Source organism: Semicossyphus pulcher, unplaced genomic scaffold (genome assembly GCF_022749685.1).
Source record: "Semicossyphus pulcher isolate SPU_LCO1_2020_fin unplaced genomic scaffold, fSemPul1.0.p SCAF_19, whole genome shotgun sequence".
Taxonomy (NCBI): domain Eukaryota; kingdom Metazoa; phylum Chordata; class Actinopteri; order Labriformes; family Labridae; genus Semicossyphus; species Semicossyphus pulcher.
Genome location: NW_027211692.1, coordinates 14,186,281 through 14,205,190, shown reverse-complemented (window position 1 = coordinate 14,205,190; position 18,910 = coordinate 14,186,281).

Sequence of the window (18,910 nt, the reverse complement as noted above, 5' to 3'; positions counted from 1 at the left end):
GGTTCGTACATGGAGGAGGAGGAGGTAGTTGGCTCTGAGTATCAACCTCAAGTAATATCACACACACACGCACGCACACACACACACGCACTTGTTCGGTCTTTAGAAGAAATGTATAATGCTGTTAGATATTATTTTAAGTCGAGGTACTGATTTCAATGCCAAATGTCAAATCAGATTCAGATGACTGGGAGGGTTTTTTATGCTAATAAGGCGGTTAATATTCTGATGATATGTCTACATGAAGCCTGAGTGTGTTTTAACATCCCAGAGAAGGTGTGTGTGTGTGAGACGGGGATGGTGCACCCAGGGGCGAGCCGACGCGCTAGCTAGCCTGTGTCGGCTCGACTGGAGCGCCTTGCTGTTTTACCGCAGGAAGTAACACAAAAGAGCAGCAGGAATGTTTATGAACACCTCACTCCCCGAGGACCTGCGGGCTGACCTGATTATCGCCTGCCTGTAATTCCACAGTCGGCAAGGTGCTGCTACTCCTGCAGGGGTTTGAAGGGTGTGTGTGTGTGTTAGCCTGTGAGTGTGTGTGTTCCATCACTGATAGGTATCATTAAACATCATTAGAGGGTTGGAAAAGTCTCAAGCTGCTTTGTGTGTGTGTTTTTTTTTTAAGACGGTTTCTGTCAGACGCACTCTAGGAAGATCACTAACAGCGCAGCCCTGAAGATACACGCACACACATTTAAACACACATGCACAGAAAAGAGGGTATTTATCAGTCAAGCTTGTTTTGTTATTGCACGCATTCTTTTGACATGAGCTCTGACTGTGGCCTTTGTAAAAGAGGAAATCAAATAACAGGGCCAACAGGAGCAGAGCTACAACCCCCTCCAGCATATACAAACAGAAATAACCCTCGCCTGTCTATTTCTAACAATAGGACAACAACTTTTACTTCAAGGCTATTGCGAAGTTTGAGCAGTCATTTAAAAACGGTTCGTGCGTATTTTGTCTACTTGTGTATTCGGAGACGGCTGGCATCTTCTCATTCATCTCCCCAGACGGCTATTTGTTAAGTTATGTTTAGCGCTCTCTGCCAGGATGTGTCATGAGCCATTCTGTTGATCAGCTGTTGATTCGTGGGCCGGTCCAGGAATGCGGCGGTTAACTGGTTCAGCGTGTTTGAATGTAGAGGGAGCAGAGTGCGGCGAGGACCGGGGCCCCCTTTTACGAATCAGCCCAGTGACCTACACTGTGTGTAGCGAGCGCAGACACGAAACATCTCTATCCATCATTGGACGCAGCAGATCACTGAGGAGAGCGGCGGACACTGAAGAGATCAGAGGAGGCCAAAGCATAGCTGGGTGCTGCCATCTTCTGGCCGGGCGCCACATGAGGATGGCATCTTGTGCAGAGTATCATGCATGTTTTCTAATTGAAAATCCCTGTGTGTTTTGCAGTTTAAACAAACATGGATCAATACAAGCGAAGGAGATTCTGCAGATATTATAAATCCACCTACAAAACTCTGATTTGTTGCAGCTTAATTTTCACACTTCTCTGCCTTCCTGCTTCAAACAACACCTCCAGAATGTGAGCAGACTTTAATTCTTTAATCAAAAGCAACTTTTAAAACTTCAAAGCTTTAATAAGCTGCATTTCTTTACATGCCGTATCTCCTCAGGTGATTGTACAGTACTACAGAGCAGCAGAGAAGAAAAAAAACCTCCTGGCTACCTCCTTCCAACCCCGGCTGAACGCGCCGTCAAGCTAATACGTGGTGACGCGTGGTGAGTTATTGCGCTGAGTACCAGGCCGCTGGTTCTGCTCACAGGCCTGGTTTGATCTTTTATTTACACTCCTTTTTGCTCAGGATTTCAGGACAATTTTCCCCACTCTTTACAGTCAACAAACTACAAAGCAAAGGCCCCCGTCTCTGGGAGGCATGTTGAGTGGAGAAAAAGACCGCTGGTTTGGCTGCTTGCTTCAGAAACAAAAAACTTAAACCGGTTAAGCCAGTTTGGACTTCATGTCGGCCTTTAAATGGGTTGATCTGAGCATGACAGCACGGGAGAGGGAGGAGGACGGACGGAGAGACAGGCAGGCAGACAGACCATTACACAGTCAAGGTGGAGGACAAACCTTTTTTTTTTTGCGGATGCATATTCACTCAAGCGGCTGTCTGCATCAGAGGAATAGAGCCACTACCTAAAACTATTATTCCGCCATTAGTTTTCTGCAGGTCACGATTGTGGCATAATGCAATAGCATTCATCTATTTCATTCATTTTAGTTCTTAGAGAGCGACACACAATTTAATTACCCATCCTCCTCTTTGGCGGTGGGAGCGGGAGCGAGCGCCTCGCCCCCCTCCCTCCGCTCACTCACTTCTCGTAAAGGATCGAGGGTGCCGAAACAATGATGGATAGAGTCTGAAAAGTGCATTATTTCTGATGCATTTTTGATTATTTCTACCCTTTCCCTTTTTTCTCCCAGGTAATGCAATAAGCCTGATACGCCCTGAGTTCTGTCAGAGACATGGATATTGCAACAGCTCAGCCATCGCTTTCTATCGGCAGGAGAGTCATTGTTTCTGAAACAAGGAGTTTTTTTTATAGCTCTTTTACTCTTTTTCTCCCTCTTTTTGTCTGCCTGTCTGTCTTCCTCCGCAGCCTTTTGTGATTTTTCGTCTGTCTGTCGGTCTCCAGCTTGGAGACATTCTCATTTGGACCGGTGCCTTGGATGCCCCAATAGACTGCCACAATAGTTCCTCATCGAAACAATTTCAAGGACCTCTTCAAAGTGAATGAATCAATAGTGCTCATATGTGGGGTTAAAGCAGAGGTTACGCTGATATTGTACAACTCCAGACACTCCCTTAGCCCCAACATGCGAGCCGGAGCCGGTGACCCCTTGTTTGGTTAATAGAATTCATTCTGTAAATAGAGAATATCAATCTCTCTAAATATAACCCCACTTTGCCCTATACAAATAAATATATATTTAAGAGAAACACACACAGAGCACCGGGCGAACCTCAGGGCTAATACTCTTATGTCTCAGCTCAGTTTATCCACAATCAAACAATGCAAATGTTTGTGATGTCTGAGACGTAGGTGCTGCCAGCCAGAATTGATCCCACAGTCCTCAGAGCGATTCTCAAACAAGCCAATTGTGAGTGCGGCTCTCTTTATACTTTAAGTTTCCTCAGCTCACATATTACACTGTCTTTACTGTGATTCCATCAGCTGTCAGGGATTTCAATTTAACACTATTACACAATATATTGTTGATGAGAATTCCACTTTTAGAACCAACATGTAAAGGTTTACTTAAAGAGGAGATGAAATAAAATACAGACTGATTTCTTGATAGCTGCAAATACAGCATTGGTCTGACACCGTCGCTTGCAATTGTGACAAAAACAAGAGTGAAGGACAAAGTCTATAATTTTAAGGATTTCTGCATTTGATCAAATATGCACAACTTCCCGTTAGTGCATCAAATGTTATGTTTTCCGGCATCCTGTAAATGCATTACAAAAGTAAAAGTCAGCTGCTGACGCTATTTAATTGCCGTTTTCTGAGTCCCATTGGAGCACTGATTGCATCAATCTGTCCATTGCTATCTAGCAAATGGAGTTCTCTAATAAGCCGTTGTATTGAAAACATTTTGAAATGACTATTACTAAATAGTAAGTCCATTTAGCTGCTTGTTTCAGGGTCCTTGTTACACTGTCATGATTGATTGGGATACTTGAAAAGAACAGAGCCTTATATTTATGATAGTTAAGACTGTACTTTTTCATAATAAGACAAAAAATGGGCAATGTTGAAAAAGGCCAGTTGTTCTTTATATTTTGTTTTTATGTAGGCATTTTTCAGAGACCTAAACTCTGAGTTTTATTCTCTTAACATGCACAAATATGAAACCAAATTAATCCTGTGTCCACTCAGATTTAAAGAAGATAAAGAAGAATTACACTTTTTTTTGCCTTTCTATGTTGCCCATGTTGTTTTTTGTCTTTCTGATACAGCCTACTAGTTCCTACTAGGATCACTTGGCTGCAACATCTACACTATTGTCACTGTCTACACTAGCATATATGAGACATCTATTGCACGTGAGGGATCCCTCCTTGGTTTTGTTTCTGACATGTGTTTTCCTCTCCTCCTTCTCCCTCATTAAAAACTCCTAAATCTGCATAGGCCCCGCCCACTATGCAAATGTACAACCGTTGGGTAAACAAAACGAGTCTCTGCCATCGTTTAGCTAGCTTGAAATGTAATAGTTAGTAACGTAGTTGTAGTAACGTTAACGTTAGTAGTCAGTAGTGAGTCTGCAAAAATTCCGATGATGGTTACAGCTGGCTCGCGCATCACCGAACTGGTTGCCATAGGTTGCACATAATGATATGCATAGCGTCACACGTCCATTAACGGGGTTGGCTCCTTAAATTTGTGACGTCTCGAACCTGCCAATCTGAGAACGTGTTGTTCAGCCTGTCCTTGGTACACTGCAGTTTAAAAGCAGACGTCTTGTAGCACATGAAAAACTAAATAATTACCTTGTATCCATCTTTTAAAGTAAAATAATGTCTGGGTCAGCAACATAAAATGTACTTGTTTTAACGTTTGGCCACACGTGTCTCCCCACACTAGCTACAAAGCCCTATTTTGATGTGTTACAGGCCTCAGTAGTGATGAAAACGCTATATGTAGCTGCAGGAGAGAGGGTCAGCATCGCACCAAAAGCTCGCCAAAGAACCGCCATGTGGCTCAGTTGAGCTCCTCTCATTCTGCAAGAGTACGTCCTGCTCCGCGCTCACCTCTTTCTTACACACCAGTGTTACACACCACTTTTCTTTGATTCAGCCAACAGCTCTACACATACAGAGCTGCACTGCACCACTGGGTCACCAGCACAGGTGAGGCAGCCCAGGTGAGCTTGGCAGGAGAACGCAGGCGGCCGTCTGTAGGACGTGAGACTCAGATGGGCTCTGAAGCCTCGTCTTGGCATCCAACTTCACACGGAAACACACAGTAACCCAGGTAAGGTAATAGTATACGGTACGCAGCATTGGCCGGGCTCCATCCCGCGTCTGATTGGCCAGAGTGCTTTTTTTATTATACTGTGTTTAAAAAAAAGATCAGTCATTGTTTAATTAGTGCGTGTGAAGCGTAATCATCCAGGGTGAGACCTGAGTCTGCGGGATGTAAATTGATTTTCCTGATGAATTAATGAAAGTATATTACAGCTTTATTGTGCTTTTCCACTGTTAGTTGACTGTCTATTAACCAAACTGCTGCCCTTTTATTGAAGTGCGTGAGGATGGCATTATATTCACAGCCTGAAGGGTGATCTCAACAGACAAAGCTCAACTCGGCTGCTTTATAGTACAAAAGATGCGGAAATATCAGATGCTAATAAGGTTAGCTTATCGTTTGAAGGAGCAGAGTGTAAGTGAATCACAGAACTTAACTTTCTTCCGACAATCTAAATACACGATCCATAAGTGCTCCTTTTTTATGTGCAACAAGTTCTTCTGCTGTCACTCACACACACACACGCACACAAACACACACACACACACACACACACACACACACACACACTCTTAACAGGCCCGAGGTCTCCTGACATAGCCTCTCTAGTGACATTTCGTCAGAGCGTGAGTGTGGCATCCCAACCGTGTTGATGTGATTGGCTTTGTGCTTTGCTGCCGTAGTGACCGGGGGAAGATTGATCGTGGGGGCCTAGTGTGTGTGTGTGTGTGTGTGTGTGTGTGTGTGTGTGTGTGTGGCAGGGGAAGGGAAGGGGGGTCTTCTAGAGAGGGGACAGGCTGGAAAGGTCAGACACCGAGGTGAAGCCTCTGATATTGACTCTACAAAGGTTCGCTGTGATGAGAGTCTAATACCTGTGATCCCACAGCAGCTCAGAGGTGTAAACACACACACACAAACACACACCGCACACACACACAAAATGAGACAAGCAGCCAAAATAATAACGCTGCTCTGAGGATTACTTTAAATTGATTACAGCCTTTCTTAAGTGTAACAAATAGATGAGAGCCTGGAATAAGCAAGAGATTATTGTCTCCCTGGTGTTAGTTGCAACAATCTCAATTCATTTTCCGGTTATGCTGCGAATGTTGACACATACTGAACAGTCATGCTCACTTTTGATTGACACTGTCAGAGAGGTTAAAATTAACTACATCTGTATTGTTGGCGTCGGTGAACTGATTCAGTGATGAGTCAGTGGAGCTCTGAGGGCAGGGAAGTCGTGATACAAAGTCTGTAACTTCCTGTTAAAAATGCCTATTAAAAATACACAACTAAAATGTGATTATAGTACTGTTGCAAACAAGAGAGCGATGAGCAACAGACATTGTAACTGTGCTTCTATATCCATTTCTGTAATTGGCAATGATGGAACAACTTGGATGCCGACTGCCCTAAAACCCTACAGAAGAAGTATGTCTATGACTTTGTACATAACTAAACTTAAAGCCTTTAAGCAGCAACAAACTGTATGTACGACAGACCCAAGGACAAATGTATATAAATGGCCACGTGTGTATGAACTTGCTGTATCCGCTTAGCTTTGTAAAATAGTAAAGGCTACATAGTTACTGCAAATCTTTATATAAAACGGCATAAAACTATTTTGAATAATCAAAGTGATCCGTAAGTTAAAACTAACTCTATTAGCAACTCCATTCTGACCCTGCTTACTCAGACAGAGGGTTAAATAAAGGTGGAAGGATTGGCCGGTTTGTGTCATGTGGCCGGTGGTATGGGTGGGTCTCGGGTGGGGTGTGCCGGGTTTGCCGTTGTCTGTGCTTTTTCTATCTGTTTTCTGTACATAGTGTCTGTTTTATGTTCCTATTTTATGTGCTTTTTATGTATGATTTTTACCTATGTTTTTAATCTTATACTCTTATAGCGTGTTGACGCAGGTTTTTCAGACTCGGGAAGATGCACTTATAAAAGCTGATTGTCTCTGTTCCCATCAGGGGCAGATCCAGACTTTTTTGACTGGGGTGGCCCAACTGGGGCACTGACTTATGCAGGGGTGGCATGAAGTATGTATCCACACACACACTCAAATGATTAGCATTTAATTAACCCTTCCTTCTTAATTCTTTAAGGACTCAAACAGAAGATGTGTGGTCAGAGTAACAATTTAAAACAATAAAGGAAAGGTGCCACATTGAAATGGAAAGAAAGCTACTAGCAGCCTGTTGCAACACAGCCCAAATAATTGATTTTGACACAAGTCCCGCCTCTGACAAGGCAAATAGCCAATCCTAGTTTAGGATTTTGGGGTAGCAGTTGGGGTTCGTATTTTTAAGGGGGGTCCAGGCCACCCCTCTGGATCCACCCCTGAACAGGAAGTCATGAGTTACAGTTTAACAAAGCCTACTTTCACTCGTCTAGGCTTTCAGGTGTCCTACATGTACTTTCAGGTTTGTGGAGGGTTAATGCAGGAAATGTTTGATTTTATTTCACAACCTTTGTTATCACAGCAGACTCCAATATTTCACTGTCACCCCTGGAATCATTTCATAAGATAAAAGACTTTCCATCCAACCGTTCATAACAGGTTTTTATTGAAATCACTGAGACTTTAGACTTTTTAAAGTATCTTTTGGGGGAAATTTGTCGCAGCTTTTTAAAGAAAAGATCTCAGTTGATGAGCCTCAACAGATGTCCAATGTCCATGCCATCATCTTGTGTTGCATTTACTTGCACTCGAACATTGGAGTTTCACTCTTCTGAATTTCCGACCAGCCTCAAATACATGCATACATACGTTTGTTGGGTTGAAGTTTAATGTGATCATTCAAAATTGGGGTGGCAGCTGGGATGGCAAGATGTTTTTCAAGGGTGGCAGCTGCCACCCCATGCCACCCTGGTAGATCCGCCCCTGGTTCCCATTGTCAGTGGAGTATACTCCTGTCGGTCTCTCTTCTGCTGCGTCTTCCTCTGACGTCACAAACGCACCAAAGACAGGGTTAGTAAACAGTGAAGATGTTTTAAGGTGGTTAGGACTTTATTGTATCTATTACTCGTTCAGTCTGTTTATCAAACTCGGCACCAACAAATTTGGAATGATGTTCGAGCGCTGCTCGGACGGAGGCGGCGGACTTTGTAGCTGAGAAGTTACAGACGGAGTATAGCATTGCGCTGGAAAGGGGGCGGAGATTAGCGTGTAGACACAGGTTTTGTGTTCCCATCATTGTCAATCGGAGTTTTTGCTCGGAGCCGAGGCGATAATTACCCGGGTCTACTGCAGGTATGTAACCTTTCCCATTATGCAAAAAAGCCGGGCGGGTTTTGTGACCAGTGGGAACGCGGTCTGTCGAGTCAACTCGTATGAAATGTGCTATATAAATAAACTTGATTTGATTTAGCTTTTGGCTTGGGTAGTGGCCAATACGAAGGTTCCTTTCACTAGTAATATAAATATATTTACATATCATTGTTGGAAAAATACAGATTTCTCACACTTTGCTAGATTTGTACCAACATTACAATCCACTAGCACAGCGCTGTTGCTGATTTGTATTGCCACGTGATCATTGACGTGACATTCTGGTATCAGTGTTATTACTTGCATTGTTACCGATACTGCATTTTAGGCAGTATTACAGACCGATAGCGGTACCAGTATCGGCATAACTGCAGTTACTTAAAATGAAAAGTTTGTACACATTGACTTTAACCTCCTGACATGAATTAACTTACTGCTGCGATTTGATAGTCATGAATTTACTTTCAGATTTGGCGTGAACCAGCCTTTAATCTGCAAATTGAACACCATAGCTGTCAGATAAATGTAATGGAGTTTTCCCTCTGAATGAAATACAAGTATAATGTAGCATTACACTAGAACATTCAAGTCCCTCAAAATTATACCCAAGTACAGTCCTCATTCCTCTCCTCTCACTACTTCTCAACATTTTTGCCTCTCTTACTCCTTTCTTTGGTATTTGCCGTTTCTCTCCTTTCCTCACCTCTCGTCTTTCTTTCCCTCCTTCTTTCCAGCCTTCTCTCACCGCCGGCTGCTGTGTTTTTTCTCCAGGACATTTCCTATCATTGTTCCTCAGCTCGCAGCACCATGCCTCTATGTTTCCTGTCCCGTCTCAGTCCGTGCCCGCGCCCATTCGTCTTACGGCCACCTGGCCGCTCGGGCCGCCCTCTCAGCGTTTCCTCAGTGTGTGTGATGCTGCTCGGTGGGCCCGGGCCTGCTTGCTCGCTTTAGCCCCGTGCCCAGAGAACCTGCCCGGCTAATTAAAGGAAAACAAACTGTGCGCTTTCCACTCGCTCTCTGCAAAGCACTGTTTATTAAGGAGTACAAGTCAAACTTCATGATTCATTAAGAAGAGGAAGTCTGAGCAGACTGGACAGATCAGTGAGGCTGGAGCGGAGGAGAGATGGAGCGAAAGAGGAAATGGGGGAGGGTTTGGGAGTGTAAGTGTGTGTCTAATGTTAACAGAGTGGGGTGGCACAAGCCAACTTCATCCCACCTCATGTAATTTTGATAATAAATCCCTGCACACGCTTTTTTATTTAAACTTCTCGATAGCAGACACAAACCCAGACTTTTTCTGTTCTTTCCACTTCTGTCGTCTTTGTATCAAATGTGAGTCCTGTAATTTCCTCAAGGAAACGTGTTGAGTGAAATATCGAAGTGAGTGCTGAGAAGCTATCCGCACCTGCATTGCTGTTACTGTATAAAACACATACAGCATGGCAAAGTAATGGAAGCATAAGACTTAATTGTGAACCAAAGTCAACATGCGTTGCTTTAAGAACACAGAGAGAAGAAACAAATAAAGTTTGATTCATTCCAAAACTGTCTTGCTTTTATGTACATCTTCTGAACATAAACATTTCTAATTTTGACTTAAAAGAACTTTCAATCAGAATCTTTAGCCACACTGGCATGAGAAGCGCAGCATCAGATGATGATCAGACTTCAAACATCAAAGAAAAGTTCTCTCGTGCAAACTTGACTCGACTTTAAATTTAAAAAATCATTTTCCTTGAACTTTAAGAGTTTTAAACAAGCTGCTTAGACACGCAACCTCAACACATTTATAACAATCACTGTAGCAATTAATGTGGGATTTTTTAAATGATTTGGAATTAGCCTACATGGCAATTGTAGCTAATCCTGCTAGCATGAGTGCAATGTAAATAAAGTAGGTGACCACCACTGTCAGAAAAAGACAAACAGAGATTGCTACGTAAACGGCCTGCATAAAAAAAATCAATCGAGCTCTAAAGATTCTGCTATCTGAACTTAAAGTTGTGATGCAACCTGATCAGTTGTTTCCATCATCTGGCTCGGACTGCTTCCTCAATATTTCAGTGAGTGTATCACTTCACTTTCTCTGCAAGTTTGTCACATCAGCAGCTTACAAAGTTATTTCATGGTAATTAACTATTTGAATGATTACAGTCATTGTGCATAAATGCATTAAGCGCAGGGTTATTTTTCTTTTTATCACAGAATAAAAATGAGCATGACTGTGCTCTTTCTCAATTCCAGTACTTCCACTGGTACCCCTTCCAAATAGTAAACCATGTACACTTATTTGGTTATGTTCGTATTTGAATGCTATAAGGTAATTTCTCTTAAATGAGGAAAGGACAAGTGCATCATTGGACCGCACCTTTTGTGTTTCCTGTTTTAAAGGAGTTACCAGGCGGTGAATTACTTTGTATGTCCATCACCTAAATATCTGTCGGCTTGTGAGTTTACTTGACTTCAATTGAGTTTAATAAAAGGACTAAAAATGTACGCACTGTGACTTTTACTACGTCCCTTTTTCTTACCCCCATCTTTGCCAACAGCATGTCCTTGCTCTCCGACTCAAAGTGACCATTACATGCGAGAAGTCCAGCGTTCCACACTCACTTGAGCCTTATAAGTACATCAAACGGGTACCCATAATGCACTGCATTTAGGCATAATTGTCAGTTTAAGCACACAATAAGTGTAAGTACAAAGATTGCAAATTGAGCCACAGTGATCTCAGTCTCTTAATGAGGTTGCATATCTGTGCAGCTGTATGCGTCTGTCTATATGTATATCTGTGCTGGCATGCATGTTAACATTTGTCACCTACGCTTTAGCTAAACAAAGTAGTGCACATATCTGTAGATGTGCCAGCTAGCATGAGTCTCAGTGTGTACAGTATGCTACAGTGTGTGGATGTGTGTGTGTGTGTGCCCCATGCCTCCTCTCTCTCTCCTCTCCTCCAGCTTTCCTCAGTGTGATGTTTTCCTTTGGCTCTAATGAGTTCTAAGTGGCCAATACTTTCTTCTGCAGGAAACTCGTGTCAAACTAATTAACTTTTAATGAGAGGAAACCCACTGATTAGAGTGTTTTTCTTGGCAAACGAGCCTATTAATTCTGTTGGTTTGAGCAGCAGGGCCGAGGAGTCGGGGAAGAAGAAGGCCTCTCTCTTCAGCAGTCTGCACCACTCCTTCTCTCTCTCTCTCTCTCTCTCTCTCCGACACACACACACAGCTTCTGCCTGAACCCCTGCTCAGTCTGTTTGGCCAGCTGCTACAGCTTGGGCTCTTTGAGTCCGGACATGATCGACATCTTCCCTCTCATTGCTGCCCAATACTGCTCTCTAGTGACTGAAAATATCCTTAAAGTTTTAACGCCGTCTAATATTTGCTGTGTTTTCTAACGGCTCTTTCAGGGTGCACTTTTCGGGTGTTAAAAAACAGATACTATGAAGACCATCAATAGGTCCAAATCCTCATTGCAGAAAATCGTCAGTAGAATAATCAGTATTTGATACAATTAGTTGCAGTGTCAGGTCGGCCATTTTTCAAGCTAAAAAAAGATCTGCTTAATTATTAACAATAATTGTTATTCCAACAGGCATTCATGGAAACCAATGTGTAACACTTATAATAGCATGTAAAGATAAAGGGTACAGTAGGTGTTATGAAGACAAAAGAATCCTTTTTGTGACACAGCTGTCAGTCACTCCCTTTGTGTGGCAGCATGTGTCTGAATTAGGCCTCCATTATACATCTGTGTAATGTTAGACTGAGGGCCACACATGAGGGGGCTGTATTTCAATGACTGACACATTATCATGATGGTAATAGCTTCTTTTTCAGAGTGCCTGTGTGTGTATGTTCACCGGGATCAGCAGTGGGTCTATTTGACTTGAATTTTCATATCAGAGTGGGTTTAACTGCCAATAGACCGCATTAGAAAGTACTAACATCTTATTACGGCAGCATTTAGATCCAGTGGGAGCGGAGCGCCGCTCTCTGCCATTCCCTGGAATCCCGAGTGGGAGCGTTTGATGTGCCGTTCGGAGCGGGCCTCTCAGAACCTGGAAAATGTGTCTGTTTCATCTCTCAATTACTGTCAGGGTTTGAAGTTCTGATGTTCTACCTTTATCTGTCACAATATGGCTCAAGTTTGTTGAAGTATGTGGGGAGAGAAAAAAAAAAAGGCGAGCCGACGAGTCCAAAAAAGAGAAAGAAAAAGAGAGACAAGCAGGCCCGGCAGCTGGTGCTGTTTCAAAGCCTGCCCGAGCCCTTAAAGATGAAATCCATTTTGTTTCAAGTTCCGCGCCCAGCTCGCCTGATGAGGGCTCTGGGGGTGAAGAGGGAGAGAGAGAGCGATGGAGGGGAAGAGAGGGAGAGATAGAGGGAGAGAGAAATCTGTTTGATTTGTCAGAAGTTCTTTAATTTAATCTACAGCTGTCAGGATGCTGACGATCCAGACCTCATCACTGCCTTTTATCTGCCTGATTTCACCCCAGGCACCAGACACTCTTCTCTAACACGCACACACACAGACTCACACACAGAGTAAGTGTATGAGCGAGGGATAAGGGAGCACGATACATTTATTAAAGAACACAAAGAAAAGCTAGAAAGTGAGAGTACAAAACAAATAAAGAAGGGCATGTCAGCTAGTATCTGCGGGTCTGTGTTGGACTCGGAGTGACGCGTCACGTTTCTGGCTGACTTTGAAAAAGTCCAGAGTGTGAAGAGAAACAAAAAGGTAAAGACAGAAAGGGCAGAGGATGAGAGCATGCTAAAGATTTGCCCTGGGGCAGATATTGAGGTGAGATGTGCAGCACATATAACCAACGTGTGTAAGGTAAAGTACATGGTGAGTTATATGCCATCCATTAAGTACTATCAGGTGTCTTCTTACTGTATGTATGATTTAATATGTAGCTTTACAGTACGGGGAAATGATGAGTCAATTCAGAAATATGTTTATCTAAACGACTAGTTCAAGCTTCTCAAATATGACAATGTGATGCTTTTCTTTGTCTGATGTGGTAGTAAAATCAGACTTGTGGTTGGTTGCAACAAAAACAGGCAACTTGATGATTATTTTAAAGGGCATTTTTCAACACATACTCACTTATGATAATCAATCATTTTAGCGAATAATTACCAGATAAACTGACACTAAAATATATTTGTACTTGTTACTAACCTAAAACAATATTTATTTAATGCCTTGCTTAACACCAGTTACAACCCCCCTTCCAGAGGCACATTATCAGACACCCTAATAAAGACATGTCTTTATTTTTGCATCAAATAATAGACAGTAGTATCGGTAAGAGTATCCATAAATATCTGTATCGAGAAGCAGTATCGGTATCGATAAAATCCTAACATTACTCATCCCTAGCTACAAGATGCAAAAAACAACATATGTAAAAAACCTAATTTATCAGACAATAAATAATGTATTAATTAAAAATGTAACTGTACCTAAATAGTCTAAAATAAATGAACAGATTAAAGATGAAGTTAAGATGAGTGTGAATCCTACGAAGCACTCGATACTTTGGAGTTTTCAATAAAGTGTTTTAGTTATTACCAAAAAAATAAGAATTAAACCCAAATATGTGTCTGTTTTTTTTAAGATTTAAGGAAATATGTCATACTTTGCCTCTACTTCTTCTACTTCATATCTCCATATAACTGACGTTCCCGTGCCTCCTCGCACACGTGTGTTTGCATGTGTTGGTGAATACGTTGAGATGTGCACACCGCTTCGGTTAGCCGATATTATTCATCAGACTTCTGAGGTTTGGAAGGAATTCTGCTCTGAACATTTATGACTGCGCGCCTCTTTATGGGCTGATTCATCTCTGACAAACACATCAACAATATCAACTTACCGTTTACTGGATTTGCATTTGATGGCTACTTTGCAACGCTCATTTTATTATGAAAAAAAAATGATAAACATATTTACTCAGTTTGTGTACATGAACCAGACTGTTCCAGACTTCAAGACCTCAGACTGTCCCCATGAAGAAGAAGACTCAAGTGCTGGAGCTTATGACAGACTGTATTTATGTTAATTGTTATGTGGCGACCTCTAGTGGCTGTGGTGATAATGATTGGAAGTAAGTGATGGAGTATAAAGAGCGAGAAAGTCTGCCAAGGGAGGAGGTTTGGATGGATGGATGTAGCAAACATAAGATTTTCACCAAGGAATCCAAAAGTCCCTGTTGACATATTTAAACTTAGAGCATAAATTAACTTACGGACGCAAAACTGAGACTGGAGTAGATGGTAGTTCGGTCTGTAGGGACTTGGCTTGGGAACCGCAGGGTGGCCGCTTCAACTCCCAGAACGGACCGAGAGTGGAGTTGGGACTGGTAGCTGGAGAGGTGCCGTGTCATTTCCTGGGCACTGTCGAGGTGCCCTTGAGAAAGGCACCAAATCCCCCAACTACTCGGGGCGAATGTCCATGTGTGGCCCCTTCACGCTGAAATCTCTCCATTAATGTCCTTAGGGTCCTGTTTGTGCATGTGTGTATTGCGGACCTGTGGCTGTAGCATGTTTGTAATAATAACAAAGTAAAAACATTGAATCATACGTAACTTATCGTAGGTAACTGATGTACCTTAACCGTACTGTGGGGAGTTTTAACTGGTTATGAAACAGATTGACAGACACTGATCTCTTTATATGACCTACAACAGGTAAATGGACTGTACTTATATAGCGCTTTCTAGTCTTCCGACCACTCATGTCACATTCACCCATTCACACTCACACACTGATGGCAAAGGCTACTCTGCCAATCTCCAATCAGGATCTATGGACATCCAGTTTGAGGTTCAGTGTCTTGCTTGAGGACAATGTGACATGTGGACTGTAGCAGTCAGGGATCAAACCCCCAACCCTCTGACTGAGAGACGACCGACTCTACCAATGAGCCACAGCCGCCGGTAAACACACGTTAAACAAACCATTAGCTACAAGATAATTTCTATATGGTTACTTTTTAATGCCTGTAGCTGCTGCCACCGGGTCAGTGTCAGACGAGTTGATGGACAGCAAGCTATAGAAACAAGCTTTCTTTACAACTTCCACAGCAAAGATTCCCAATAAACGTTTGACAGTTAAAATGACGCGATTGATGAGATTTTTTCCTAGGAAAAGACCACTTACACATGTAAAGGACGAGATAAGAGGTACTCTTCTAAGCTTAATCCAAAAGGCAATTGGACTTGGTTGAAGTTCTCCAGGTTTCAAGAACTTCAACTTGAGTTCTCTTTTGGATTAAGCTTATAATTACCATGGCCTGGAAGACTGAGAACCTTCACAGACAGAAGAGGTACTACTTAGTCCAGGGGGACACCAAGATCGGAACAAACCGAAACTTCCTCAATGTTGCTTTAGTTGAACCCAAACCATGATCTTTCCTCATCCTTAGCATAAACCTTACAAAACTGACCATTACGTGTTCCACGTGCTGGAACGCTCTCAACAACATGTGTTGGAAAGTATCCAATGGTCACATCATTTTGGAGAAGGATCATACAGTTCATTGGCAATCAACCTTTTCTGCCGTTAAGGGTTTAGAACGTGTTGCTTAACGGAGTTGGAGGTCAAATGTGATACAGAGGGGTTTAACAGATACAGGAACAATTCATAGTGCATATGTGAGAGAGGTAAACGCATCTTTGAAGTCATAGACATATTTTGTGCGCACAGGTCTTCACCTTTGGAAAAGGGTTCATCGGGTTCACATCTACTGACTTAACTGCCTGACGTGTCTAGAAATTAAATGCTTAGCTTCAACTATACGTTGGAATTTCCCCTTGACATTCACTTTCTTCCACAGCTGAAAGCCCATATGTTCAAAACTTAACTGTCCATATGTTATTTGTGAATGTTCCGCTTTCATTTCCCCCTATTTTTACCTCTCCCCCTCCTTTTTAATATCACTGCATATTACCTCCATCCAAGCCTCTCTCTGTGGTTGTATATCCACCGTCAGCTTGTCCTCCACTGGCTAAAGCTCTCATTTCCCATACTCTCTCAATCTTACACGAGTCCAGTCTCCTACACATCATATCCACATCTTTAAAATAATCGCACACATGCAAGCATCAGAGGCTCACCCCTGAGCACACCATTCTTCTCTTTCCCACTGGGGGACCCTGTTGCAGATGGACACGCAGTCTTTTTGTGTCAGCTTGTGAAAGAGGAAATTAGAATTAGACACTCGAGCAAAGCCCGGCCTGCAGAAATGTGATCCTGCTGCTCTCCCTGAAGGTCTCAAAGGGCCTTTTTCTTTCCTCTGTCCTCAAGATAGTCTTGAATTGAGGAACCTGTGGACACTTGTAAGTGCTATCTTGTTATTAAATCGAAGGATTTGACAAGAAAAATAGGCTGCCTGAATCTGTGTCCCTGCCAGAGGAGATTCAGCGTTTCACAAAACCTCTTCACTCCCTTTTTTGTGTCCTGGCTGCTCCATTTTCTCTTTTCCATATCCTGCATTTCACTTTCACCTCTCAGTTAACCTTTACTGTCAGTCGTACAGGGCTGGGATTAGGGTAGAACTCACAATGCATTCATAACGGTTTGGCTGACACATTTAGGATTCATTTATCACTTTTGAGTACACCAGCACTTATTTCTTGGCTACTTTACTTGTCTTCTTCATTTCTGCCCTTTTGCCTCTATCCCCTCTTTATATCCAGCCCTCTCCATCTGGCTGCCTCTGTCTGCTGCTCCGAGGTGAGTCTGGATGTCTGTCAGACCGCACACAAGATTCAGTCATGTGGCCAAATAGTGTTGCTACATTCTGTGGCCACTTTATTAGTTGCACATAGAAGTACTGCAGATAATATGCCCGCGAAGCAGCAGCAGTTGGACAAGTATAATGCGAAAATCAATGATGTTTTCGACTGAATAAAATACTATACCCAACTCCAGATAAGGTCATCACCCCAACATGTAACAGAGAACAGATGACACTAAATCAACATTTAACACTTACCAGTTGTAGTGCTAAACAGTAACCGAACCTTGCAATCCTGTTGTGTGTTTTATCTGCTGAATTATTCTAAATAAACTCAGATAAAAAAGGGGGAAAGCCTACCTTAAGTGTCCAATGAGTGTGTGTGCAAGTATTTCAATCATATGAATGCAGATTATATTTTTCATCCATTCTGAATATTTATGTTACAACATTAATGTTATATTTTAATGTTTAAGTTGTCCAAGATAATGCCTTATGTTTTACTGCCACCCTGAGATCAGATCGGGTATTGCAAATCTACACAGCTGACAGTTAATCGGTTCAACAAGCTAAAAACTAATGCTATCTGATAATAGTAAGGTGTTTTTATTATGACTACACATGAGATAAATTAGGTGAATCAAGTAGATACCTCTCATTATAACACAGCACAATTGAACAACACCAGAAAACATGGGCCAGACAGGGTCAGCAGTTGTTTTAGATGGCTGGACCAGTTAAATTGGAGCGGTTCAGAGGCCAAGCCAGACAAACAATGTAGGGAAATAAAGGAACAATTTAAGACTTTGCACTTTACCAACAAAGTTAACACATTTTTTAAAAACTCTAATTGGCATAATAAAACAAAACCCATAACATGCAATTGATAAAGACTTATATCAACAAAATATGCACAACATGCACAGATTAGTAGTACATAAAAAACAAAAGCATTGATAGATCTTCTCACCAAACTGTATGCATGCATGTATCAAAATACACCACTTGCTCAGTCTTATATGTCTACAGTTTACTTGGCATTCACAATCAGCCTACAAGGGAGCGTGCTTTTAAGTTGGTCATTGTTGGGCAAACAAGTGGGCTAGAAATGGGCATACCATTTAAACAGCAAACATGTTAACCTAGTGAGTCCCAAAGTTGGTTATATTCTACCTATATGAGTCCTGCAGAGGGTCCTTCCACAACCCATCTAGGTAGACCCATTTGGAGCCTTCATGAAAACAGAAGTCAAAATTGACTAGGCCCAAAATGGCTGTATCGCCTGCAATATTAAACATATATATTTTTTTAAATTAAAAGTTCTTACAAGCAACCACTTATCACTACTTATATGCCAATCACACGCACAATCAACAGGTGACTGAACGACCAATTCACGCTTAATTGATGTCCGGGCAAATAAGGCAGGTTACAAATTACTTTGTAAACTTCTCAACACCAAACACACAGCGAGGAGTTTAAAGACAGAGAGCAAAGTATAAACGCAGCGAGAAAAGGGTAATGGAGAGACAAGTGACGGATAGGACTCACCTTCTGCTCAGGTGCATTGAGGTGTAGTTTTCATATGATATAATGTCCAGCTGCACTTCAAGAGAAAAGGCCACTTTCTTTGTTGTTTTTTTGACAGCATGGTGCCCGCTTTCCTTTGCTGCAACCTTAGTAGCCTTAGAAAACGAACGTTGATATTACTAGATAAATAGCATTAGCATAAGTATTGAAAACTAACGTTCGCGGTTAGCTAACTTCATTGGGGTTGTTTCACTTGCTAGATTAAATTATGTCGTTAACTGCCTTTTGTTTAAGGGCACAGAGTGGGGCTGTCTTCACGGTTATCGTCGGAGTGCTTACTGCTTAGACAATTGTGCAT